The sequence below is a fragment of the Dasypus novemcinctus genome, chromosome 3, assembly GCF_030445035.2.
Source record: "Dasypus novemcinctus isolate mDasNov1 chromosome 3, mDasNov1.1.hap2, whole genome shotgun sequence".
Taxonomy (NCBI): Eukaryota; Metazoa; Chordata; class Mammalia; order Cingulata; family Dasypodidae; genus Dasypus; species Dasypus novemcinctus.
This window is the reverse complement of record NC_080675.1, coordinates 33,161,348-33,188,408: the sequence shown is the minus strand read 5'-3', so window position 1 is coordinate 33,188,408 and position 27,061 is coordinate 33,161,348. Positions and strand designations below refer to the sequence as shown.

Sequence of the window (27,061 nt, the reverse complement as noted above, 5' to 3'; positions counted from 1 at the left end):
GCTGTGTGTTCTTCTGTGTCTGCTTGCATTGTCAGGCAGCACCAGGAAACCGCATCTCTTATTCATTGTGCCATTTTGCCACGTCAGCCCTCCGACTGTGCAGCAGCACTCCTGGGCAGCTTGTGCTTCTTTCATGTGGGGCGGCTCTCCTTGTGGGATGCACTCCTTGTGTGGGGGGCACCCCTACGCTGGGGTGCCCCTGTGTGGCACAGCACTCCTAGCACACGGCAGCAGTGCGAGTGGGCCAGCTCACCACACGGGTCAGGAGGCCCTGGGTATCGAACCCTGGACCCTCCCTATGGTAAACGCTCTATCAGTTGAGCCACATCCACTTCCCTTGTTCTAGTTTAAAGTGTGGTTTGGGTGAACCTGAGTCTCCTGAGATTGATGCCTAATGTAAGTGTTTGTGCTGCCATTTCATAAACAACAGGTATGTCTGGGAGGCAACTGGAAAAAAGAAATCGGAATTTTTGACTCATGATTGTCAGTCCAGACAAGAGCCTCAAGTTCTCTCATCAGTGAAATGATGTCCGTGAAAATGACCAGTGGTGGAGTTCCATTAGTCTTGGCTCTGGGAAGGACACTGGCAAGGACACTGGACGTTTGCTTCAAGATGGCACATGCTGTAACACATCTTAGCCCCTCGCGCTCGGAGCCGGGGGCCCACGGTGGGACCGTTGTGTTGGGCCCAGGGCTTCCTCAGTCCAGTCCTCAGTGCCTGGGCACCGCTGTGAATATGGATGGTGCCGGAGACATGGCCTTGCCCTCAGGGGAGCACAGTGGCTTTGGGAGAAGACCCAGGATGCGTCTCATGGTCATATTAATAACGGCAGTGACTGCCACTCACCAAGGGCACCAAATGCGGAAATTCAAAGAATCTACCGAACAGCTCCCTGATGTGTATGCTGGTAATAGCCTCGTTTTTCAGGTGGGAAAATCAAGGTGCTGAAAGGTCAAAAAAACTTACCCAAAGTCAAATAGCTGGCAAGTGGTGGAGCTGTGATTCAATTCTCTCTCTCTGGCCATAGATAACCCCCCTTCCCCCCCCCCCCCCCCAAACCCCCTTCCCTGTTTTTGGTTATAGTAAAACTTTATTGATTTCATTTAACACAATTTCAAATTAGGTTCATGCATAGATGGACATAAGAGGTAGTTCAACTCTCAATGTTTGAACTGAGATTCAAGGTTCTTCCAGATGCTGATACCTGACATTTGACATCTTTTTTAAAAAATTTTTTTTAGCATTGTTTGTTTGTTTCTTTCTTTTTTTATCCCGCCTCCCCCTGAGAGGGCTCCCTCGTCTGTCTGCTCGTTGTCTCTGCTCATCTTTTTTTAGGAGGCCCTGGAATCTGAACCTGGACCCTCCCATGTGGGAGACAAGTGCCCAACTGCTTGAGCCACATCTGCTCCCCACTGGTTGTGTCATCTAAAAATATGGAATGCTTCGTGAATTTGCGTGCCATCCTTGCACAGGGGTCATGCTAATCTTCTCTGTATCATTCCAATTTTAGTATACGTGCTGCCAAAGCAAGCACCATTTGACATCTTGAGATTTTATCTATAAGCACAGAAAGTAGAGACACTCTCATAATCAGAGCCCCAGCTGTATGAGGTTGCAGTTAGAAGTGCTGTGCTATAGTCATTGCCTGTAAATCCTGAGGGATTTAATGATTGGTTTATTTTCTTGGTCTCAAATTTCAAGTGCCATTTCTTGTTCATTTTCTCCTCTCCTCCCCCTTTCCCCTCCTCCTTCCTTTTCTTTTCTGTCTCCTTCTTCTTCTTCTTCCTCTTTCCCTTTGCCTTCCTCCTCTTCTTTTTTCTTCTCCAGTTTCGGTTCCTTCTTCTCCTTCTTTAGAATCAACCTATTTGGAAATACTTGGGACTTTTGCTCGTTTATTGTCACACATTAAAGAAATCGAAGTTGGCAGTTCTTCAGTCCCACAACCGTCCAAATAGTCACATGATAACATTGATGGGATTCATTGAACACAATCATTTCAGGTTTAGCAACCATCCTGGTACCAGCAAAAGAAATTGCAAGCTTAAATTTCCCAGAGTTGTTCCTACAAATTTCCCAGAGTTGTTCCCAATTTGTTCCTACAATGCCAGTCAAGATCTCCAGATGTAGCTAGGAGAACACAGGTACCACTGGGACCATCAAATGCTGATAAGCTTCCAGATATGTAAAACCACTGGAGATGGGAGGACTTCTACTTTCACAAAGCCCATGATACCACCAGAAGCAACCAGACAATCCACTCTGGATCATTCTCCCAATGAGGTCAAGAGAAGAAGACTGCAGAGTACAGATAAGTCATATCCCTAGAGCCCATGCTTTCCACCACTCCCTGATATTTGCATTTTTCACCTTGGAACTGTACAATAAGACAACTAGAAAAGGAATCATGTAACACAGAATTTACATTCCAAGTTCCAAGAAGTTGGAGATTAAAAAGTAGACCCTTAAAGTTTTAAGGATTTTTGAAGGCTTCCTTACAGTAGGTCAGGCATCCTCAGCCTATAGATGAGGCAAATGAAGCAGAATGGTGTCCTCACAGCCACACAGCTAGTTAGTGGCAAAACCAGGACCAGGTACCTGGTGACAGATTCTCAGTTCCTGGCTCTCTCTGCTATCGCGGAGAGATATCTCCCTTTCTATGCCCAAACTAGTGTCATCAGGGAAGGCCCCACTGAGGAGGGACGGGATCTAGGCTTGAGGGATGGATGAGTGGACAGGGCTCACAGGAGGTGCCAGACTTCCAAATGTCACTTTAGGCTCCTTTGTAGCTTTTCCAACTGAAATGTTACCTCCTGCCACCTTCTGCCTGGTTTCAGAGCTCCTGGCATGGTGATGACACAAAGGGACAGTCAGAGAAATGGAGGAGGCTCACTCTTCCACATCTTCTCCAGAGAGCCAACTCCTTGTTTTTATGTCATTTGCTTAGGTTTTCCCTTCTCCCTCCCTTCTTTACCTTCTACAGATGATCCTTTTAGAGTGTCCAGGCCACAATCCCCCTGTCTCTGGGAACTGTCCAGCACCCCTGTGGTGGTTTGAAACTGTATGTACCCCAGAAAAGCATGTTCTTAAAATTAACCCATTCCTGTGGGTGTGGACCCACTGTAAGTAGGACCGATCGATGAGGCTGCTTCAGTGAAGGTGTGACCCACCTCAGTATGAGTGGATTATGGTCCTCTTACTGGAGTCATTAATAGGACAATGAAATTCAGACAGAGAGAAAGCCATGGAAGCAGGAAGCTGAAAGCAAAGAAACTGGGAAGAAAAGGGAGAGAACAGTAGGCATAGTCATGTGCCTTGCCAGGTGGCAGAGGCACCAAGGATTGCCAGGTCTTTGGGAAGTAAGTGTTGCCTTGATGATGCCTTGGTTTGGATATTCTCCTGGCCTCAAAACTATAAGTTTGTAAGGTAATAAAGTTCCATTGTTTAAGCCAAAACCATTACATGGGACCTGCTTTAAGCAGCCTAGGAAAGTAAAACAAGCCCCATAGAAATGGGTCCTGGCAGCCATGTTCGTAAGGCCAGATCCTGATGCCTCACCTTCGGCTGAGCTGCCCAGGGGTGGGATCCTGGCCCAAGTTAGACCCATCTGAGTCTCACCCCCAGGACTTAGAAACTGCTACTTGGAGAGTCTCCTCAGGCTCTGCTGATGGTTTGAACTGAGGCAATGTCTGCTTAGGAACTGAGAGGCCTCCATCTTCAGGGACATAGAGAGGTCCAGTGTCCAGAGAAAGGGGGAAGGTAGAGCAGAGCAGAGGGGCCACAGTGATGAGAAACCCTAAGGCCCCAGAGAGAAACCCTAAGAAGCCAGCCGTCCCTGTTCCTGGTTCTTGTGTCAGGGTAGGCCCCTGCCCAGAAGAGGCCATCATCTCGCTTGAAGGCCCCTCCTCCAGTTCCACAAGAAGGAGAGTCTGTTGCCTGGAACCCTTACCATGCTCTGATGTTATCGAGTTTCTGCAGAAGGCGCTCACTTCGCCTGGTCTCTGACATAGCTACCAGGGGAAGTCCTTGGTTATGCTTTGTGCTGGAGGAACCACAGCCCGGAAGGTGGGGGATGGTGTTGGAAGGGCACTTTCTTCTTTTCTTTTGAAGGGAGACCCGTGGCTGGTCACCACAGTTTGACCAAAGCTCCAGAAGGAATGGGACTTTGGGAGACGTTGTTCTTGTGCGCAAACGTTTTTAGTTAGTGGCCTTCATAGCACCACAAATTGGAGAGAAGAGATGGATCAGGCACTTCGACCCCAGACATAGGGCTAGAATCTGAGGAGCAAAGACAAAATAAGTTAGTCTTGCCTCACAGTTAGTGAGTAAAACAGGCAGGTGAATATAACTTCCCTGAAACATGATGTAAATGCTGTGAGAGAGAAATGCCCGAGCAATGAGGTTCCCCAGGAAAGGGACCCTAAATCTCTCCTGGGGGTGTCAGAGAATGTTTCCCAGAATAGATGCCAACTGAGCAAAAGCTTCAATCATGAGTAGGCGTTGGACAGGCCAGATGGGGTAGGGACAACCCAGAGGAAACAGCAAGAATAGAAGGGCAGAGCTGAGAAAGAACATGGTGGGTACTGAGACGCACAAGTGGTCAAGGTTCCTGGAGCATGAAATCTGCAGGGGAGGGTGTCGAGAAAGAAGGGTGACCACATTAGGAAGTTGGGGTTTGGTCCTCCTGAACTGTGTACTTCAAGCCTCTCTGTGCACCCCATCTGTTACACATTTTTGAGCTTGCCAAAAATTTTGTGTACATATATACATAACTAGAATATAAATGCACAGTCTATGCGTAATTGTTTACAAAGCCGTATATGAATGTTTATTTTAAAAATAGACATTTGCTCTTGTATAAATATGCTTGACATTACAATAGTTTAATTTTCTCCTTGCCTTTTTTGGATAAAAATAAATATACAGAGGAGTTCTAAAAGAGTTTCCACCCCTCACAGTGCCTATTGGAGAACTCCTCTCTAGACCCAACGAGGAGTCCCTGGAGAGTGTGGGGCACATTCACCCTCCTTAGAGTCAGCCAGTTGTGTAAATATGGCTTGGACCATCTCAGCCGCAACTGACAGCCTGTGCTGGGTGATTCAGACCAAGAAACCTCAGTGGCGGGCTCAGTCTCTCTCTGTTGTCTCGACCCAGACTTCTAGAAGCCCATATGCCTGGTGGTTCTCACTCTGAATTCCTGGATGTGCCTACAACCATGAAGACACTTAAAAAAATTTTTTTAAAATTTATTTAAAGTTCACTGGAACATGAGCCTTATGGTTTGAGGACGGTCAACAGAAAAATGTAGAATTCACCCAGGGTGTTATCTTGCTGTCAACCTTTTGGGTGGAATGAGCTGAACTCTCTGTCTAGGTCACCTCTTGTCCTGGACACTGAACATAGCAGGAAATGCTCCAGCTTTGTCTGGGACCAGGACAACCGGGCTGGAGAATAGCTGAGGCGTCACACTGTCCAGAGGGGACTGGGCTGTCCAGCCTTGTCAGGGGAACTTCTTGGGGCTTGGGCTCTCAAGGTCATTGAGGTCGATAGAGACTTGGGTCCACTGCCAGTTTCTTTGCCTCTGGCCTGAGAGGAGGCACTGGGGCTCCTCACAGAGAAAATGCATAATGAGGATATAGGAATGGTGCTTCCTTAAGCTTCTTCAGAGGAATCTAGGAACGACAGTGACAACTAAACTGTAACACACTGCCAACACAGCTGGCGTTTATGGAGTGGTTACCACCTGCCCTGTGCTAAACTCTTTACAATTATCATATTATGTAAATCTCCTAACAAACCCAGAATGGGCACTCTGGAAGACAAGGAGAGTTTTACTAACTTGGCAAGAGTCGCATAGAAAGTATGAAATTGGGATAATCGGGTTTCTCAACTCCCAGTCTCCAATACCTCTTTCCACACCAGGCAGCTTGAAGGCCTGGGCGATGGAATCTCATCTTCCATCATCATTTCTTTGAAAGTTATGATTCTTTCAGGTGCGGCTGATCAAGCCTGGACATAACTGAGTCAGAGGACGAGAATGCTAAGAGATGGCCTCAGGGCACCTTTGAACTGCAGTGTACAGTCAAAGCCTGGTCCTTTTATGCTTTCTTCTCTATTCTTTTCTTTTCTAAATACATATTTTATTTTTAAAGAAGCTTTAGGGAAACGGACTTGGCCCAGTGGTTAGGACGTCCGTCTACCACATGGGAGGTCCGTGGTTCAAACCCCGGGCCTCCTTGACCCGTGTGGAGCTGGCCATGCGCAGTGCTGATGCGCGCAAGGAGTGCCCTGCCACGCAGGGGTGTCCCCCGCGTAGGGGAGCCCCACGCGCAAGGAGTGCGCCCCATAAGGAGAGCCGCCCAGCGCGAAAGAAAGTGCAGCCTGCCCAGGAATGGTGCTGCCCCCACTTCCCGTGCCGCTGACGACAACAGAAGCGGACAAAGAAACAAGACGCAGCAAATAGACACAGAGAACAGATAACCAGGGGAGGGGAGGAATTAAATAAAAATAAATCTTAAAAAAAAAGAAGCTTTAGATTACATAAATGTTACATCAAAAATATAGGATGGAGTAGGTGTAGCTCAAGTAGTTGAACACGTTCATCCCATGTACGAGGTCCTGGGTTCAATTCCAGGAGCTCCTAAAAAAAAAGGAAAGGGAAAAATATATCTATGGGGGAACCCCGTATACCCCACCCCTCCCCCTCCCACACTTTCCCACATTAGCAACATCTTTCATTAGTGTGGTACAATTGTTACAATTGATGAACACATACTGAAGCCTTATCCCAGCCAAGGACTACAGTTCACACCATAGCCCGCACTCTGTCCCTCACGATCTCATAGGCCCCGACAAAATGTATAATGGCCTGTATCTGTCATTGTAATGTCTCGCAGGACAATCCCAATGTCCCAAGAATGCCCCCATGTTGCCCCTATTCTTCCCTCTCCCTCCCCTCCGAACGCCTGGTGGCCTCTGCCTTTATATCAGTGATGCAAGATCTTCCATTGCTAGAACAATCTTAATACTGCTTTAGCCCACAGTTGCATTCCCGCCTTATGTTTATTAATTCCTCATTCTTGAGGATTTTGACATGGGGGCAGGACTGAGCCACAGCTGCTTCCCTCCCCTTTGTTTTTGATGTAACAGTTAGGTAATCTAAAGTTTCTTAAAAAAAAAATTTTTTTTTTAAAGAAAGCATAAAAGGGCCAGACTTTGAAGCTTTTTTGGCAGTACTTGTCAGGCCAGGGATGATGTGGGAGAGGTCAGTTAGGACTGGTTTATTTTACCTGTCTAACGGTGCTGAAAGGGAAAACTTCTTCCATTTCTTCCTCAGAGTATTTTTTGTTCTTGCTATTGTTTTTAACCAGTATAAAAGTAATTCGTATGCATGGTAATAACATTTCAAACAGTTATAAAAAGAATAAAGAAGAATGTAAAAGCCTTCTGCCTCTCCAGACTTACTCCTAGATCTACTCCCTAGAGGTAAACATTTAAATCATGTCTGGGTTTTTTTCCCTTCTGATGGTTATATCCAAAATTCTCAAATATGTTTATACTTCTCAATTTACCTACTTTAGACATTATTTAAAGATTGCCCCCCCAACTTTGCTTGTTCTTATTTTGTTGTGTGTGTGTGTTTTTACATGGGAAGCAGGAGCCCAACCACTTGAGCTACATCTGCTCCTCCCACCTTTGAATATTGAGGAATTTACTTCTCCCCTTCCAATATTTGTTATTTATAAGTTTATATATTGGTAAACTTTAAAATTTTATTATTTTTTTTAAAGATTTATTTATTTAATTCCCTTCCCTCCCCCAGTTGTCTGTTCTCTGTGTCTATTTGCTGCGTCTTGTTTCTTTGTCCGCTTCTGTTGTCGTCAGCGGCACGGGAAGTGTGGGCGGCGCCATTCCTGGGCAGACTGCACTTTCTTTCGCGCTGGGCGGCTCTCCTTACGGGGTGCACTCCTTGCGCGTAGCCTTGCGCGTGGGGCTCCCCTACGCGGGGGACACCCCTGCGTGGCAAGGCACTCCTTGCGCGCATCAGCACTGAGCATGGGCCAGCTCCACACGGGTCAAGGAGGCCCGGGGTTTGAACCACGGACCTCCCATGTGGTAGATGGACGCCCTATCCACTGGGCCAAGTCCACTTCCCTAAAATTTTAAACAATATACCTAAATCTCTATTTCTTGATCTGTCATTGTTTGTGATATCTCTTAACCATGTCATGTAACTTGAAGAAACTAAGCACAGGAATACTTCCTTCTACTCCACAGTGGATGCTGTCCAAATCCCTTTCAGGACTGGCATCCTCAGTCCACCAATGGCTGGAAGTGCTAACAGCTCTCACCTGAGTTTCTCTCCAGGAATTACCTTTGGCTAAAGGGAGCTACTCACCCAAGATTATGTCACCTCCCATGGGGCTACCCATGTCCAGTGACTGGTCTACATGGAAGTTTGAGTTATAAAGGCCCTACCAGCCCATTGCCTCAATGGGGCAACTCTGAAGGGCCATCCAGATTGCGACTATATCCTTGATGTGATTTCACTGCAACCCAACTTCACCCTTCCTTCAGGGGTGCTGTTTTCATCCCTAATGGTAGTGTTTCTGAGAAAACTCCCAATAAACCTGCTGCATCCAAGTCCTAAAGTTCTGGGAACTTAATACACATCTCTCCATATTTCCTATTTCTATTCCTGGCTTTGGTCAGCTAAACAATCATTTTACTGTGCAATAATTCAAACATATATGTAATAAAAAAGAATAATAAAGTCAATACCTGAGGACCCACACCCCAACTTTAGCCAATCTTAACAGTATGCCAGATTTGAGTATACCAGTATTTGGATATTGATATTGTAATATTTACATTCCCTCTTGTTACTATAATGTAGTCTTCCAAGCACTACTGATAGGTTGTTTCTAAAAATTAAAAACAGTAGACAGAAATTACAAAATTTTAATTATATAAATATTCTTCACTGAAGAACTAAATAGTAGGTTTTACCTGTAGAGAAGGAAGTATATACTAAATCTGAGACTCCAAAAAGGGAGTTTCAAGAATACATGTTAAAGGGAATTTTTCCTTACATTCTACCAATTGCTTAAAATTGTATCTCATTTTAGTTTGCTTAAAATTAGGATTGTAACTTTTTATAAGATTTTTTTTTTGTTTTCCTGGAGTTTTAAGTTGCCTTTTGGTGACACAAGAAAATATGCCTTTTCTATTAAGATCATTGAGTTCTTAATCACCTTTTTTTTTTTTTTTTTATATTTTCAAACCTATCAAAAAGTTGAAAAAATAGAACAATGTGGTGGCTTGGAGCTACATACCCCAGAAAAACATGCTCATAGATTTGTTCCGTTCCTGTGGGTGTGAACTCTTGTAAAGGGGACCATTTGATGAGTTTACTTCAGTTCAGGTATGGCCCTGCTGAGTCAGGCTGAGACTTAATCCTGTTACTGACGGCCTTGTAGGGAAGGTCACAGAGAGAGAGGAAGCCAGAGGGAGAAGCCAGAAGCTGGAAGTCAGTGGGCCCAGGAAGAGAAGGCAGGAGAGACAGCCATGTGCATTGCCATGTGACAGGAAAGCCAAGAGCAAGGGTCACCAAGCCCCAGAATGCCACAACTGTTTTAAGATTGGAACCACAGGCAGTGCAGGCCTGTGGTCCGTGAGAGAAGGAACACAAATGAAGTGAAGGCTAAAGAGCCCTGATTTTCTGCATCGAAGCAATTTTTAGATTGTAGAGCAGGGAAGAAAAATCCCAGCAGTACATACTCCCTAGATGAGTTGAGAAAACAGAGATTGCATTTGGAGAGGCTGAGGAAGCTGGAATTTATGGAGAGAGTACTGGCGAGGAGAGAGCTATGCAGAGACAGAGATCCAGAAATCTACTTAGAGGTTATCTTGAATCTTTGGATGAATACTAATGTGGGCATGCATTGGTTCAAACTCCACAAGACCAGACAGAGAACAACTGCCAGAGTGCTGTAGGGTGAACAATTCCCAGCACACTCACAAGACTGGGGAAAATTCAATTCTGTCCAGCCTGAGTAAAGGACCTGTTAACACCTGGGGTATTCAACAGAGACACTAGAAACGTCACATCTTAGTAGTAGGGCTAAAATAGCCCTAGAATAAAAGCTATTCTGGATCTACAAAGATTAAAAAACAAGCCTACAAAGGATCAAATGGATTAGCGTCTAACTTAACTGCTTGCCCTATTAAATTTCAAAAGGCTTTAAAGGAAGACAACAAAATGCTGACATTTAACAACATGACATTTGCAATGTCCAGCATCAAATAAAACCTTACTGGAATGTGAAGAAGTAGAAACATGTATTCTGGGGGCACAGTCACCAGAATAAACTCCAAGTAATTTCCTAACTCTGCTTTGTAATGCTCAAAGGTCAGTCCCCAGAAAAGACTAAAAGGCTCAGTCTTGGTCACATGACTACACTCTGGGTGGTGGGAGGTGGGGGGACCCCTGAGGTTGATGGTCCCACCAAGACTGCACACAACAGGGGAGAAGTAATTTCTCCAGAATAAATTAGAGTGCAGTTGCCAAAAGTAAGAAAGAAAGAGAGAGAAGGGAGGGGCAGGTAGAGTGGGAGGGAGGGAAGGAGAGAAAACCCAGAAAGTAAAGGGAGTAATAAGATAAGAGCAGAAATTAATGAAATAGCAAACAAAGAATAGGGGCTATCAATGAAATCAAACATTAGCTCTTTAAAAATAAATTGACTTTATAAATCTCTAGTTAGACCAAAAAATAAAAAGAGAGCACACAAATTACCAATATCAGGAATGAAAGAGGGGACACCAATATAGATTCTACAGACATTTAAAAGATAATAAGGGAATATTGTCAACAACTTTATGCCAATTCCTTGGAAGACACTAATTACCAAAGCTAACAAGAAAAAATAGAAAAATATCTACCAAAGATATCCAATAGTCCAGATGGAATAACTGGTATATACTCTTAAGAATTAAATAGAAATAACTTCAGTTCTATAAAAACTCTTTCAGGGAAATGGATGTAGCTCAAGCAGTTGGGTGCCCACTTACTACATGGGATGTCCCAGGCTCACTTCCTGGTGCCTTCTAAAGAAGACAAGCAAGACAGTGAACTGATATGATGAGCTGGCATGGTGAGCTGACGCAATGAGATGACACAATGAGGAAACACAATGAGAGACACAACAAGCAGGAAGCAGAGGTGGCTCAAGCAATTGGGTGCCTCCCTTCCACATGGGAGGTTCCAAGTTCAGTTCCCAGTGTGTCCTAAAAAAAAGGACCAGCAAACACAGAGAGCAGACAGCAAGCACAAAACAAGAGAAATAAATAAATAAAACAAATCTTAAAAAAAAAAGTCAGAAAATATGAGGAAGGAACCCTTCCCAAATTATTTTATGATGTCAGTATTACCTTTTTACCAAAGCCAGAAAAAGACAATACAAAGAAAATTCCAAACTAGTATATGTAATGAACATAGCACAAAAAATCCTCAACAAAATACTAAAAAGTTGATGTCAGTGAGAATGGCAGAGTAAGGACCTCTGAAAAACCACTCCTCCATAAAGGCAATGATAACAATGGTAAAAAAAATGTCAAAATAAAAATTTTCCAGGGAAGCAGATTTGGTCCAATGGATAGGGCATCCGCCTACCACATGGGAGGTCCAAGGCTCAATCAAACCCAGGGCCTCCTGACCCGTGTGGTGAGCTGGCCCATGCGCAGTGCTGGTGCATGCGAGTAGTGCCATGCCACACAGGGGTGTCCCCCATGTAGGGGAACCCCACGCTCAAGGAGTGCACCCCATAAGGAGAGTCGCCCAGCACGAAAAAAGTGCAGCCTGTCCAGGAATGGCGCTGCACACACAGAGAGCTGATACAGCAAGATGACACAACAAAAAGAGACATAGATTCCCCATGCCACTGACAAGAATGCAAGCAGACATAGAAGAATACACAGCGAATGGACACAGAGAGCAGACAGTTGGGGCGGGGGGAGAGGGACCGTGGAAGGGGAGGGAAATAAATTTTAAAAAACTTTAATAAAAATAAAAATTTTCAGAACTCTGGAGATTAACCAATGGCTTATAACAATTCAAGGAGCATTTATTCAAGAAAAATGGTTGACTCTTGGTAAGGACAGTGAGTTTTGTGGCATTTTAGCTTGGTCTACTCCTATTTCTCTTTCCACAGCTCTTTGGTAGACTTGTAAACCAACAGCCTCAAAATCATGGCAACCATGAAACTAGCAACCTAGCAAGTTGTTTTTATTTGATCTGACTCAGACTAGTTTTTATTTGATCTGACTCAGACCTCTGTCAGTGTAGACAGTTTTTCCCCCTGGCGTGTTTGTCCAAAAAAATTGGTGACAATTGTTTAAAATTGCAGCTGCCTGAGTTGATGATTACAGTTAGGGCAAATGAGAACCTGGCCAAGAAACTTCAAAGGAAAAACTGTGAAATGAGATGTGCATATGGTCTTTGAAAGCTCCAATGTATTTCTGGGAATACAGAAGGCTGTGTGCATGCATAGGGCTGTGTGCAAGCCCAGGGAGGTGCAAATGTCCAAGAAAGACCTAAGAAGGCCCTAAGCTCTCACCTCTGGCTGATCTTGACACTCAAGGCAAGCAAGAAGTGAAAGCTGAGGCAGAGTTGTAAACTGCCTACTTGAGCATTAAAGGCATGTCCAACACACAGAGCACCTCAGCAAAATTGGGAGACTTGTTGGTTCCAAGCATTTAAGGAAATTACTGTCCAATCATTAACTGACCACTAAGCCAAGTAAGCAGAGATTTCAGTGGCAAAAGTTGACAAGGAATACAGACTTTACAGAATTAGTTCAAGAAAATCACTAAACAAACAGCAACAACAACAAATCCTGGGGTGGGTTTCTAATTTCCAGAATCACCACATTTTGACATTTCATTATTTAAAATATCCAGTTTTCAATCAAAAAAAAATTATAAGACATGCAAAGAAACAAGAAAGTGTGGCCCTACAGAGGAAAAGAAGCAGTCAATAGAAAGTGTCCCTGAGGAAATCCAGATATTGGACTTACTAAAGACTATAAACAGCTATTTTAAACATTTTCAAGCAATCAAAAGAAATCCTGTCTAAAGAACTAAAGGAAAGTATGTGTATAATGTTTCACCAAATAGAGAACATCAATAAAGTAATAGAAATTATTTTTAATAAAACCAGAACCAACTAGAAATTATGGAGTTGAAAAGTACAACTAAAATGAAAAATTCACTAGTGGGACTCCATGGCAGATTTGGACTGGCAGAAGAAAGTAATGAGTAACTTAAATATATGTCAACTGAGATTATTCAAACTGAAGGACAGAAAGAAAAAAGAATGAAGAAAAATTAACAGAGTATTAGAGACCTATAGAACAGTATCAAGCATGCCAACAAATGTATAATCGGAGTCCTAGAAGGAATGGAGAGGGAGAAAGGGTATGAAACAATATTTGAAGAAATGATGGGGAAGCAGATGTGGCTCAAGTGACTGGGCTTTCATCTAACATATGGGAGGACCTGGGTTCAGTCCTCGGGGCCTCCTGGTAAAGGTGCGCCCCATGCAGGATCCAGGCCTACACATGACACAGCCAGATGATGACACAACAAAAAGAGACGCAAGGGAGAGTCAAGACGAGACACAACAGAAACCAGGAACTGAGGTGGCACAAGTGACAGGGTACCTCTCTTCTACATCAGAGGTCCCCAGGATTGAATCCCAGTGAAGCCTAGAGGAGAAAAATGAGAAGAAAAACCAAAAAAAGAAAAAAAGAAAAAGAAAAAGAAAAAGAAACAGACACAAGATCACACAGCAAATGGACACAGCAAAAAACAGTGTGTGTGTGTGTGTGTGTGTGTGTGTGTGAGAATAATAAAAAAAAGAAAAAATGAAATAATGGCCCCAAACTCCCCAAATCTGATGAAAAATCTGAATCTACACATCCAAGAGGCTCAGCCAACTCCAAGTAGGATACACTCAGAGACACACCATAATCAAACTGTTGAGGGCCAAAACCAAAGACAGAATCTGCAAAGGAGCAAAAGAAGAGTAACTCATTATGCACAAAGGATCCTCAATAAGATTAACAGCTGATTTCTTATCAGAAACCATGGAAATCAGAAGGCAGTAGGATGTCTTATTCAAAGTGCTGAAAGAAAAAACTGTCAACAAAGAATTCTATATCCAGAAGAAAAAGATTAAACTGGTACAAAAACCACAAGGAGGATGACTTTGGGGATAAAAGGGAGGTTAAGAGAATTTTTGGAAAGCTGTTATGTGATATGATACCTTCAATGTTACTTTTGCATAGGCCCAGTTTTATTTGGGTTATTTAAAATAAATTTAACAGTAATAATAGCTAAGAGGTACTACATGCTTACCAGGCACCAACCACTGTGCTAAGCAATTTAAATATGTTCAGTCTTTTGAGGTGGGTACCACTACCCCCTTTTGCAGATGAAGAAACTGAGGTACAGAGTTTTAAGTGACTTGCCCAAGATTACATGGTTACTAAATGGCAAAGTCAGAACATTTGTTTCCATATTCAAACCCACATCTAAGAGGTGCTCCTCTTTCTTACTTTCTTTCCAGACCATTTTTGTCTCCATATCCTAAGTCATTTGGCTCACGTCTCATTTTCCCAAATCATCTAAAATGTAGGCATTTGGTGTTATCTTTAAATGAGATCATGTATCCAGCCAGAAATACTCTGCCATGCCTGAGAGAAGAGGGAATTCACCTAGCTTTAAAGCTACTTCCCACAGCCTGATGATTCTACCTTGAGTGAGTCATTCATCAATAATTTGTATAAATCCCATAATTACCTGTTCCCAGGACAATACATTGCATTTAAAATACACCCGTACTTTTTGTTACCTGATTTTGATATATCTTCATTTTTCACTCTGGTAGGAAATAAAAAAATGGGAGAAGCTTCTCTCTTGACCTTTGAGAAACTTTTCTCCCTTACTCACTCGCTGAAAGTAGTGGGTAAGAGAGGGGCCAGAAGTCACTCAGAAGCCCATTCCAGGAGTTGCCCGTGGCTTGGCTATCAGCATGGCCAGACTGAAGTAGGTAAAAAATCCAAGACCCAGAAGCTGGAGCAAAGCGCCATTCATCCAGAAGTTTCCTGAGCTTCAATGATGAGGGAGGTTGTTGGTGTGGGAGGAGAGGGGTGGGGGATATACAGGAACCTCTTATATTTTTTAGTGTAACATTTCTTTTTGTGATGTATATATCTTCAAAATAATACAATTTATAAAAATGATGTGGTCGAGGGTGGGGAGTGGGTTATATGGGAACCTCTTATGTTTCTTGTTTTTTTATGTTTTTTAATGTAACATTCCTTGTGATCTATCAACTTTAATTTTAAAAAAATTAAAAAACAAACAAAAAACAAAGTAGTTTGTGATAAAGTCATCAGGTTCTTGCTGACTAGATGAACCTAGCTTTTGGGTGCAAATTTTTTAACCTAATGGTTTTTTGTTTTTTTAAAGATTTATTTATTTATTTCTCCCCCACCACCCCCATTGTCTGCTCTCTGTGTCCATTCACTGTGCGTTCTTCTGTGTATTCTCCTTTGGTGGCTCTGGGAACCGATCCTGGGACCTCCGGAGTGGAAGAGAGGTGCTCAATCTTTTGCGCCACCTCAGCTCCCCGGTCTGCTACGTCTCTTATTTGTCTCTCCTGTGTCTCTTTTTGTTGTGTCATCTTGCTGCACCAGCTCTCCATGTCAGCCGGCACTCCTGCGTGGGGCAGCACTCCCACATGAGCCACCACTCCGTGTGGGCCAGCTCGCCTTCACCAGGAGGTCCTGGGCATCAAACCCTGGGCCTCCTGTGTGGTAGCCGGGAGCCCAACTGCTTGAGCCACATCCGTTTCCCAACCTAGTGGTTTTTAACTATGGTAATCTGTGTGTCCCTCCCCCAGGAGGTTTGACGATGCCGGGAGACATTTTTGATTTTCACACCTCTGGAGTTCTATAGGCATCTAGTGGGTGGAGGCCAGGAATGCTGCTGAACACCCTACAATATACAGGACAGGCCCACAGTAAAGAATTATCTGCCCCAAATGTCAACGCTGCCACAGCCGAGAAACCTCGCTCTAACCCTTGGGACCTGCATCATGCTAGTCAGCCACAGTCACTCTAGAAGCTTCCTCCTAGCGTTTTATCTGGACTTGAAGCTAGAGGGCTGGACCAGAGAACTTGACTGCAGTGGGGATTTTCCGGTCATCACCTGGCCACCCCTTCTGGCCCCTTTGCTGGAGAACTCTGCCCTCAGGTAACTGTTTTCCCTACTTGTTTGGGAAACTTCGAGAAAAAAAAATCCCCTTTAGCCATCTTGTAAGCAGTGAAAATACATCATAATGAGCTTTTTCCACCAAAAAGAAAAAAAAAAATTAAGGTGGCTAGGGGATTTTTAAAATTTTAGCTCAAATAACTAAAAAGTGGCAGTCAACCCTAAGACTTCAAAGGTAGCACATCCTGCAACTGGCCCTCAAAGGGGTGCTCAGATGGAGCTCGGAAAAAGAGAGTGGGTTTAGCATCAACGAATCATTAATGGACTAGACAGGGGAGGGGGTGATAGTCCAGGAAATCTGGCTGGGGGTAGGGGCAGCCTGGAAGGGGGCGGGCAGCAGCTGATGAGAGATGCCTCCCCCACCCCCTGCCACCGGCCACCTAAGTGCGGGCCCTTGGGGAAAGCTGGGCATTTGTCTGCACTCTCTTTTCTTCTTTCTTCTCCCAGGGTTTCATCTGTAAGGACTACCGAATGGGCCATTAAGGAATGTAAAGCAAAAGCGCTCTAAGAAAGTGAAACTGTCTCTCACAGGGAAATGCCTGTCAGCGGCCCCAGGCGGCACTGACTGCAAGGGTGAGAGCGCCTTAGGGTGCTCGCCCGGAGAGGGGGTGCTCCTAACACTTCCGCACCTTTAATCCCCTCAGAGGGCCCCGCTCGCTCAGGCGCTTGCTGCGGCCAGTTGGACTCCTGCAGTGATTCAAACGGCACAAGTCCTGGCTCAAAGCAGGAGGGGAGAATAGACTTGGGGCCAGCTAGCCCCCCAAGTCTTGCTAATGATCTCCACGCAGCCTCAACTGCTCCGTGTCCCCAGGCTGTGGGAAAGGAAGAACCGAGAGCTGACAGCGAGCCCCGTGGAATCTGTTCCTGGCCGCCAGGAAGCTCCCGCCACAAACTGCCCCCTACTGGAGAGCAGGGCGTGGTGATTTCCCACTCGTCAGATGACTGTGACCCCCGCTCAGGCCCCAGCCACGACCCGCTCAATCGGAATATCTGAGGGTGGGGCCAGCCTGGGTTATTTCCAAAGTTCCCCAGGTGATTCTAATGGGCAGCGGTGACTGGCCGGGCAGGGGTGCTTCCTTCCTTCTTTTTCGGTCTTGGGAGATTTTGCAGCTCCTTCCAGGGAAGGGAGCCTGACTTCTGAAATGACCTTTGTGACGGTCCGGTACCTAGTTGTGGAGCCAGCTTGTCTACGAGAACATACCACAGACTCAGGTTTCTCCTCTGCCCGCCCCTCTGCTTGAGCGCATTTCCTCAGTGGTTTGGTTTGTCAAGCATCGGTCAGTTAGATCTCTAAGTCTTGGAAATGGGATGGTGCGGCCAGGGCTGGGCTGAGGTTTAATATTTGTTCTGGCACTGGGAACAGTGGAGGAACTGGTGTGAATGCAGCAAGGTTTTTTGTGTGCGTTTAAAAACACACACATCTACTTTCGGTTACCTTAAGAAGTCCATTTGCATACAACATATAATGCTATTTTAAACAAACAAACAAAGAAGGCAATAGGCACCGATATTACGATGCCAGTAATTAAAACACTGAAATACAGGTTGGAAATAGCTGCCATCCTAAATCCTTGGAGGTTCCCCCATCCTCCCTTTTGACCTTTCCTCAGTATCACCCCCTCTCCTACCTCCCCATGATCCAGCAACTAAAACGTTATTGCCTGGCACGGCAGGGGGCAAGGGCTCTTCTGGCAGGTGGGTGTTCGAGCTACATGGGTTGACGAGTATATCTCCCCGATTATAAACATCACCATCTACTCAGGAGAGCAGCTTGCCCCAAGAAGCTCTGCTTGTCATATGTAGTTAGAGCTATAAGTTAATTTTAAAAAAATTGAACAAAAACTCATATTGTATTTCCATGTACTGGACACTGTTCTAAGATCTTTACAAGCATTAATTCATTTGATCCTTGTAACAACCCTATAAAATGAGTAATATGATGCACCTTGTTTTATAGGTGTGGAAATCAAGGAGAGGTAAACTTGCCATTAGTAGGTGGAGACATGGGCTTCCAGGGCAGCCTTGCTGCCGCCTGTGGCTCTCAAACCATAGGAAATAGAGTCATGAACTAATGAGGCTGATTTTTTTTTTTAAGATTTATTTTCATTTTATTTATCCCCTCCCCCACCCCCACCCCCCGCCTTGTGGCTTGCTTGCTGTCTGCTCTCTGTGTCCATTCGCTGTGTGTTCTTCTGTGTCTGCTTGTCTCCCTTTGTTGCGTCATCTTGCTGCACCAGCTCTCCATGGGCGCCGGCTGTCAGCTCTCCGCAGGTGCGGGCGAGCCTGACCCCGGGACGTGAACCCAGAGCCTCCCATATGGTAGACGGGAGCCCAATCATTGGGCCACAGCCGCTTCCCAATGAGGCTGATTTTTTATTTCCTTTTGCCTCCCTGAGATTCACAGTGTTAGCTCTAGCGCTCTTCCTCTCCTCTACCATTGCCTCCCACCAAATTTTCAGCAGGAAAAGCAGAAGCCAGAGAAGAAAGAGACCTCCCCAAGGCAATACGGGGCAGAGCTACGACCAGGACGCTGCTTTCGACTCCCTCCTGCTCTCCTACCAGAACACTTACGTCCCGCCAAAATGCCCCCTCAGAAGCAGTCTGGGAAGTGTGGTGGTTTTCAGAGAGGCCACAGATGCTTCACGACTCCTCGCATCAGGAGGTGGAGGCGGGTCCCTCCCCTGGCACAGGAGCTAGACTTAGCGGCTCACTACTCATGAATAGAATTCAGCAGAAGTGATGGGAGACTGGGTCGTAAAAGGTCCCACGAGGTGCCCCTGCGCTCTCTGGGGTCGTTTGCTCTGGAGGAAGCCAGCTGCTGTGTCTCAAGGACCCTCAGGCAGCAGGTGGAGAGGCCCAGGTGGAGAGGAGCCGCGCCTGCCAGCAGCTCCGGGAGCGCCGCGCCGAGGCTGTGGAGCCTTAGCCCCGGTCAAGCCTGGAGACCCTTGTAGCCCCAGCCACTGCTTACCTGCAACCTCAACCTCATGAGAGACCCGGAGCCAAACCACCTGGCGAATTCGCTCCTGGATTCCTGACCCTCACAAACGATGTGGGATAAAAAATGTTGTTTAAGCCACCAAGTATTAGGGTGGTTTGTTTGCATCAATAGATAACTAGTACCGGAGGTTCTGCATTACTCTTACAGCGCTTTAATCACATCAAGAAGTTTAGGAGTCTTGTCTCCAAAGCAATCCAGCTGGATTTCTTTTAGGACATTGGGCAATTCATGCATTTTAATTCATTTGGTCCTCCCTGCGCTATCCCACCCTGCTCTTTGTTAATCCAAATTGGATCTGTCTTTTGACATTTTTTTTCTTGCCTAGATTTCTGTAAAGTTTATGGCAAGTAAAACAGCAATATCTAAGTTCCATTGACATTATTACTGCAATCACAAGAGTTCCAAGCCTAATAAAATAACCTAGTGGCTGGAGATTCGAAGGTCTGGCAGCCTGCAGCTGAGCAGCAGCCTGGCAGTTCTACGGTCAAACTGCCTGAATTCAAATCCTGCCTCTGTCTGACCTTGGGAAAATTATCAAACTCTGTGTCTCAGTTGCATTATTTATAAATTGGAGAATCTATTCATAATACCTACCCTGTAAAATTATTGGGAAGATTAAAAGGAGAGGCAGTGTGACATAGTTTAAGAGCAGGGGTTCTGGAGTCAACCTGGGTTTGAATTCTAGTTCTACCTCTTTACTAGTTGTATGTCTTGGAAAGTTAATAATCTTTCTGTGTCTCAATATTCCACATCCACAAAAATGGGGGAGAAATAGAAATAAAACTTATCTCACATGACTGTTGCCAGAATTAAATGAGTCAATTCATGTTCCTGGCATATAGTCAGTGATATATACCAGGGAGGCTCGGTGCAGTTGTGCAGATTGTTTACTGTTCAAGGGTCCCTATTCAAGAGGTTGAGTGCGGGCTCACCAGACCATGCCCTTTGACTTGGGGTCGCCTATCTAGAGGTGGCACTATTTTCAAATTTGCACCAGGACCCACTATAAGCCAGCAGCTTCCCTGCGGTAAATGTTATTTGTCGACATAAGGGATTGGATGTCCAGAAAAATGCTACCTTAGCATTATCCTTGGACTTCGGGCTGGTGTTAACTGAGCTGATGCTGGCCGAATTACAACTGTTAATTGGAGACTTCGTGGAGCTCTCCAAAATAACCTTAGAGGAATGCCGGTATCCCAAGCCTTGCCATGACTAAAAAATATTAACAATGTAAAAAGTTTAAAATAAAAAACAGCAATGCTATGTATTGTTTAGGCATGCATGCAGATGTGGTGTAGAGTGTAGAGAAATGCATCGCAATGATAGATGCCACATTCTGGATAAGGGTGACCTGGGGTGAGGAGGGAATGGGATTAGGAGGAGCCCTTCCTGACTACTCTGTAGAAACAGCAATCCACTGACCCCCAGAATTCCCAGTCCCCCTATTCTGCTTTACTCTTCTCCATAACACTTATCACCATTTGAGGCATTATTTATTAACTTCTTTGTTTAATGTCTGTCTTCTCCAGGGGACTTCAGCTCCATTTATAATTTATTTCTTAAGCTTAATGGTAACCACACATGTATTTAGTATTCTTTAAACTTAGCATTTAAAAATAACTTATAGGGAAGCAGAATTGCTTCAATGGATAGAGCATCCACCTACCACATGGGAGGTCCAGGGTTCAAACCCAGGGCCTCCTGACCCGTGTGATGAGCTGGCCCACGTGCAGTGCTGATGCACGTAAGGAGTGCCGTGCCACGCAGGGCTGTTCCCCGCGTAGGGGAGCCCCATGCACAAGGAGAGCTGCCCCACGTGAAAAAAGTCCGGCCTCCCAGGAGTGGCGCTGCACACACAGAGAGCTGATGCAGCAAGAGGACACAACAAAAAGAGACACAGATTCCCAGTGCTGCAGACAAGAATGCAAGCAGACACAGAGGAACACACAGCAAATGGACACAGAGAGCAGAAAGGGGGTGTGGGGTGGGGGTGGGGGTGGGGTAAGGGAAGAGAAATAAATAAAAAATAAATAAATGGTGGGGGGAATAAATAAATAAAATAAATCTTTAAAAAAAAACAAAACTTAGAGACACGAGTGGCCAAGCCCAGCCATAGAGCAGCAGCTACCATGGCAGCACCAAGGAGCAGACACAGAGAGAGGGGCTATTTATGGGGCGGGGTGGGGGGATCACTATGTTGGATTCAAGGGCCAGCACCAGCTCCTCCCCATCTTTGTTCTCTAACTAGCAAAGTGAGGAAGAAAAAAGCCCCCAAGAAGAAGGACAGTAAAGTCAGCATGAGCAAAAACACCAATCTCCTCTCCACCAGCGTCAAGAGGACTGAGAACGAATCGCAGACAACACTGTAGACCCTCCACCTAACTGCAGGTGCTGGGGATGAACCCGGGACCGGGTACATGGGAAGCAGGTGCTCCACCACTGAGCTACACCCACCCCCCGAGGGCTGGTCCAAAGGGTGATAACACCTATGAATGGAGATCAGCCATCCTAGGGCCTCCCGGATCTGTGTATGAGGGTGGTGTTCTTTTCCTTGATATCACTTTTACACCAGAATATCCCTTCAAGCTTCCAAAGGTTATGTTTCAGACAAGAATCTCCGACTGTAATATCACTAGTCAAGGAGCTGTTTGCCTGGACATATTGAAAGACAACTGGAGTGCAGAATTAATTATCTCTAAAGCCCTCCTTTCTATCTGCTCACTTCTTACAATCAGCAGTCCTGCCTATCCCTTGGTAGGGAGTATTTGCCACTCAGTTCATGACCAACAGAGCAGAGCATGACAGAATGGCCAGGCAGTGGGTTCTCACAGTCTTACATTATTTGTCTGCCACAGAAGAGAGCTGCTTATGATTTTGAAGAGGTGGGAGAGGGTGGGAACTGGTAAAGAGCAGGGTATCTCTATAACAGATACCATTCAGTCTTATTTCCTAAGATTTTGCTGTAACTTAGGGAATCTTGCTACAGTAGATAGAATTGGTAAAAGCCTCTTAAAACTGTCCTTGCTGGGAAGCAGATGTGACTCAAGCTACTGGGCTCCCTTCTACCACTTGGGAAGTCCAGGGTTTGATTCCCGGGGCCTCTGCGTGAAGGCAAGCTGGTCCATGTGGTGAGCGAGCCCGAGCGGAGAGTTGGCCTGTGCAGGAGTGCTGGCCCGCATGGTAAAGCCGGCCTGAGTGGAGAGCTGGTGCAGCAAGATGATTCAACAAAAAGAGACACCGAGGAGAGACAATAAGAGACGCAGCAGACCAGGGAGCTGAGGTGGTGCAAGAGATGGAGCACCTCTCTCCCACTCTGGAAGGTCGCAGGATCTGTTCCCAGTGCCACCTAAAGAGAAGACAAACAGACACAGAAGAATGCACAGCAAATGGACACAGAAAGCAGGCAACAAAGAGGAGGAGGGGAGAAATATATAAAATAAGTAAATCTTAAAAAAAAAAAACTGTCATTGGTTCTGCAATATTAGCCAAAATATAGTACAGAAAAGAATGTACATTTGGGTTCATTTCCGTATAGTATGTAAATTTAAAACAGCTTATTTTGTACAGGTTACACACATGGCCTCTTATGTAAAGTCCTTCCAAGTCTACACCTTTTTTGTTTTATTTTAACTGGAATTTGTTTTCCCTTTGGAAAGAGCATTGGTATTTATCAGAGTTTTTAGAGACTGTCGTCTCATGTATATAAAATGGACACATGGCTATAAAACGTCATATGGAAATGGGTAGTTGTATAGTTTATTTTATATACCAATCTACTTTATTGTGAAAAGATTAAAGGTTTGAATCAGGACTTGTGAAAACCTATAGTGAAATACCTTAAGCTGATAACTGTAAGACATGGAATAGGAATTGCTCACTGGATTGGTAATATGTTATGGACTACTTAAGTCTACATGTGTTACTGTACTAATAAATAATATTAAAAATTTAAAAAAATTAATTAAAATATCTTCTAATTAATACTATTGAAAGAGAGCCATCTTTCTATTTAAGAGCTGATTTTTGCATTTCTCTCCTCATCAGTCTTTATTAAATGTTAAGTCAGTATATTGCTTGGGGACCACAGAACCAGCAGTCATTAATTCAATAAGAATTTATTGTTGAATGACAGAACTGTCAATGAGCTGAGAACTTCACCTATGTATTACAACATTTTATGTTAAATTCTAGCTATTTGGTTTTTTGACTATTTTCCCTTCTTTCTATAAGGGCAGCATCTGTCATTCATATTTATGATTTCTGCTATATAGCAGGTGCTAAATAATTATTGACTTAAACAGAATAAACATAAATATGACAGCTTTTGCCCTTAAAGAGCTTTCGATTTTCTATGTGTGAGAGAAGATGCATGACAATTCAGGTCATGATAAGTGCCATAAATTATGAGCAAAATTCTGTGGGAATTCATTCCTTTATTTATTCATTTGCCTACTATTTATTAGCCATTGACTGTATGCTTGGCACTGGGTGTGTAATTGAAAACGAGTCATGCAATCTCTTGTTTCTGTATGGCTCACTTCTCACCATCTTCACCAACTACCTCCCTGGTTTGTGCCACCAACATCTTTTGCTTGGATTGTTGCAATAATCCAATCCTATAGTCCTAACTTGTCTCCCTACTTCCATTTTCTCCCTTACAGTAAATTCTCCACTGCATGCAGAATGATCCAGTTAAAACCTAAAAGTTAGATCATCTCACATCTCTGCTCCAAAATCTCCAATGGCTTCTCATCTGTGGAGATTACAGAAATGGCCATGATTTTTAAAATTCCTTATATCAAGAGTGGAGGGCGGCGGACTTGACCCAGTGGTTAGGGAGTCCGTCTACCACATGGGAGGTCCACGGTTCAAACCCTGGGCCTCCTTGACCCGTGTGGAGCTGGCCATGCGCAGTGCTGATGCGCGCAAGGAGTGCCCTGCCATGCAGGGGTGTGCCCCGCGTAGGGGAGCCCCACGCACAAGGAGTGCGCCCTGTAAGAAGAGCCGCCCAGCACAAACAGAAAGTGCAGCCTGCCCAGGAATGGTGCCGCACAGGAGAGATGACACAACAAGATGACGGAACAAAAAAGAAACACAGATTCCCGTGCCGCTGACGACAACAGAAGCGGACAAAGAAGACGCAGCAAATAGACACAGAAAAAAAACCAGACAACCGGGGTGGGGCGGGGAGAGGGAAGATAAATAAAATAAATAAATAAATAAATCTTAAAAAAAAAAAGAGTGGAAGTCTATGGGGAGTGGATGTAGCTCAAGTGGTTGAGCACCTGCTTCCTATGTACAAGGTCCTGGGTTCAATCCTCAGTACCTCCTTAAAAAAAAAAGAGTGGGAATCTATTTTTCTGCCCATTGAATACAATTGGTAGACTGTATTTATCTACCAAAAAAAGGTGGTTGAAGCAACACTGTAAGTTTTGAGCCTGGGCCTCAAGAGACCTCGGATTTTTTTTTTTTCTGTTCTTGGAAGCCTGCAACCACTATGGGAACAAGCCCAAGGAAGACCGTTGGGGATGAGAGACTGTGTAGAGGAAAGTCATCCCAGCAAAGGTCGTCCTAGACCAGCCGATTTTCAGCCAGTCCACCTAGGGGCTGAGGCTCCACGATGGCCCCGCTGCCGTCAGCTTAGCCCAGCCTGTACCAGAAGAACCATCCACAGGCTTGGAGCCAAATAAATGGTAGTTGTGTCAAGCCATTTCAGTTCCTGGTGGCTTGTTAAGACAGAAAAAGCGAACCGATTTACCGTTTCATTCAGAGACAAAAAAAATCTAAGTACAGACCGCATCCCCAGTGCTTATTAGCACACGGCCTGGCATGCGGTAGGTACTCAATAAACATTCGTAAATTCATCAATGGAGTTAGCATTCTAATGAAAGAAATAAGAAAAAAAAATCAAGGAAACAGACTCGTAAGTAATTACAAAATTTGACAAGTGCTATGAAGGAAACAAAGATGTGGCTGAGGTGGAGAAAAACGGAGTAGAGGTGAGAGGGTAAACCCCCCAGTCACTTTCCAACTTCTTTGGGACTAAAGGCCGACATCCTTAGAGCAGCCTGCAGCCCTGTGGGACCTGGCCCTCTGCGAGCCCGCTGACCCATCCACCACTGCCGCTCCCTCTCCGTTCCTGCTACACTGGCATCCTTGCTCTTCCTGGAACAAGCTGAGCACACACCCTCCTCGCGGTCCTTGCTGCTTCCTTTCCCTGAGACTCTCCATCCCCCACCGCCTGCAGGGCCCTGCTCAGAGCTACACTTTCAGTGAACCCCTTGCTGGCTACCCTAGAGAAATAGCAACCCATGGAGCCCCAGAATTCCCAGTGCCCCTTCCTGCTTTACTTTTCCCCACAGCACTTACCACCACCTGATGCATTATAGATTAACTTCTTTGTTTACCCGCTGTCTCCTCATTAACCTAAATTCCATGAGGAAGGGAGCAGATGTGGCTCGAGCGGTTGAGCGCCTACCTCCCACATGGGAGGTCCTGGGTTCAGTCCCTGGTGCCTCCTAGAAACAAACAAAAAAAACAACAAGCAAACAAATGAAAAAAACCAACTCAGGGGAGCCTATGTGTCTCAGTGGTCGACACCAGTTTCTCACATATGAAGCCTGGGGTTCAATCCCCGGCCCTCATACCTGGGAAAAAAAAAATTCCACAAGGAAGGAATTTTGTTTACCCCTAGCCAGTGTTTACAAAATCCTTTAGGGGCCATAACTTCTTGTCAATCCTAAGAGTAAGCAAGGCAAGCATTGGGCTTTGAGTCATATGGAGAAAAAGGCAAGGCCTTTGGAAAAAAAAAAGCCCAGGTAGGTGTTGGATTGGTCATTGAGAACTCACAAATGCGCTTGCGGCAAGGTGTTGGGGGCTGAATTGATTGGACAAAGGCACGTTCAGGTCCCAAGCCCTGGGCCTGTGGGCATGAGCCCGTTTGTAAATAGGGCCTTTGAAGCTGTTACTGGTTAAGGAGGCCCAAACTGAATCTTAGTCCAAAATGGCTGAAGTCCTTATAAGCCAAGGAAATTGAACACGGGAAAGAAGCCACAAAATCCAGAACCTGGAAATCAATGGACCCCGGAAGAGATAGGAGGAGACAGCACCACGTGCATTGCCATGTGACCAAAAAGCCAAGGAACCCCGAAGAAGGCCAGCCAGCCAGAAGATACCTGCCCAGGGAGGAAGCAAGCCCTCTAGCCTCTGAAACCGTGAGCCAGTAAACTCCTGTTCTTAAGCCAACCCATTGCTGGTACCAGTTTTAGCAGCTAAGAAGCTAAAACACGAGGCTAGCGCTATATTACAAGCACGAATCTTCTTCACAGTGTACTTTGCAATTTCCTGGGGGTATTCTAATCCACGTTATTCTTTGTTCCTCACAAGAACACTGAGAGGTTGGCACTGCAGCTTTTATCATCCCCCCTTACAGATGAAGATAACGTGGGTCAGAGAGCTTGAGTGAGCTGCCAAGACTACGGATGTACTAAGTGTTAGGACCAGAATTTAAATCCTGGGTGGTCTGCCTCCAATTGCAGTGCTCGTTTTATTGATTGCTTCATTGTTTTTCCATTCTGGGCTCCACCTGATGACTTTCTTGAATCATAAAGATTCAAGGCCAGTCTTGAGCTCCTGAAAGCTCCTCAACAGAGAAGGCACCTTTCCTTTAAGGGAGAGTGTGGCCCTGCCAGGAGGCACAGATGACGAAGAGCCTGTTAGAGCATCAGTTC

The 27,061-nt window shown here is 45.1% G+C and overlaps 1 non-coding gene and 1 pseudogene across 1 annotated transcript; one reads left to right on the top strand and one right to left on the bottom strand.

The window, feature by feature from the left end:
• Positions 1–1,428: 1,428 nt before the first annotated feature.
• LOC111763343 (U6 spliceosomal RNA) lies at positions 1,429–1,535 on the bottom strand. Its single transcript, XR_002796225.1, has one exon. It is a non-coding gene; the product is annotated as a U6 spliceosomal RNA (small nuclear RNA).
• Positions 1,536–21,501: 19,966 nt separating this feature from the next.
• LOC101446481 (ubiquitin-conjugating enzyme E2 E1-like) lies at positions 21,502–22,627 on the top strand (annotated as a pseudogene).
• Positions 22,628–27,061: the final 4,434 nt, after the last annotated feature.